The following is a 1,306-nucleotide window of genomic DNA, read 5'->3' on the forward strand; positions in this document are numbered from 1 at the left end:
ATTTGCTGTTGTGTTTCAATTTGAGTTTCTTCTTCCTCATCCTTTTTACTTATATCTAGGTCATCAAACTCATCAAACTCATCAAACAATACATGCATACTTATTTCAACAACGTTAGTTCTTAAATTGAACACTCTATAACCTTTAGATTCGGTTGAGTATCCAAGAAAGATTGCTTTATCGGACTTTGCATCAAATTTTCCAATAAGATCTTTGTTGTTTAAAATGTAACAATAACATCCAAAAATATGAAAGTAAGAAATATTTGGTTTTCTGTTTTTCCAGATTTCGTATGGAGTTTTGTTGATGATTTTTCTGATAGATACACGGTTCAAGATATAGCAAGAAGTGTTTATGGCTTCTGCCCAAAAATAACTTTCTACATTTGATTCTTCTAAAATAGTTCTTGCCATTTCTTGTAGTGTTCTATTTTTTCTTTCAACAACTCCATTTTGTTGTGGAGTTCTTGCACATGAAAGATTGTGAGATATACCAAGTTCATCAAAAAAAATTTTGAATGAGGCATTTATGAATTCTCCTCCATGATCACTCCTTACAGAGATGATGCTGGAGTCCTTTTCATTCTGCACCTTTTTACAAAATGTTTTGAATGATTCAAATGCATCATCTTTTTGTTTTAAAAACAGAACCCATGTAAATCTTGAGAAAAATCATCAACAATAACAAAACCATATTTCATTCCTCATAGACTTGTTGTTTTGACAGGCCCGAATAAATCTATGTGAAGTAGTTCAAGAGTTATTTTTGTTGTTACAAAATCTTTTGTATGAAAGCTGCTCTTGACTTGCTTACCTTTTGCACAAGCTTCACAGATTTTATCTTTCTCAAAATTAAGTTTTGGTAAGCCTCTAACAAGATCAAGTTTGGAGATTTTTGAAATCGTTTTCATGCTGATATGTCCAGCCCTTTTATGCCAGATCCATTTATCTTTATTGATTGATATAAAGCATGATTCATCAGGTAATTCATCCAAATATATCACATATAAATTTTTCTTTCGCTTACCAGAGAACATAATTTTTCCAGTTCTGGCCATCTTGATTTCACATACCTTTGGCTTGAAAGTGACTTCGCATCCATTGTCGCATAACTGACTTATGCTTAATAAATTGTGTTTTAATCCTTCCACGTATTGAACATCATTTATTTGAGCAGAGTTTGTCTTACCAATGGTTCCATTACCCTTAATTTGAGCTTGATCATCATTTTCAAATGTGACCGAACCACCATCCTTCTTGCTAAAGGTTATGAAACAATTTCTATCTCCTGTCATGTGCCTTGAACA

Source organism: Cicer arietinum, chromosome 4, assembly GCF_000331145.2.
Source record: "Cicer arietinum cultivar CDC Frontier isolate Library 1 chromosome 4, Cicar.CDCFrontier_v2.0, whole genome shotgun sequence".
NCBI classification, from domain to species: domain Eukaryota; kingdom Viridiplantae; phylum Streptophyta; class Magnoliopsida; order Fabales; family Fabaceae; genus Cicer; species Cicer arietinum.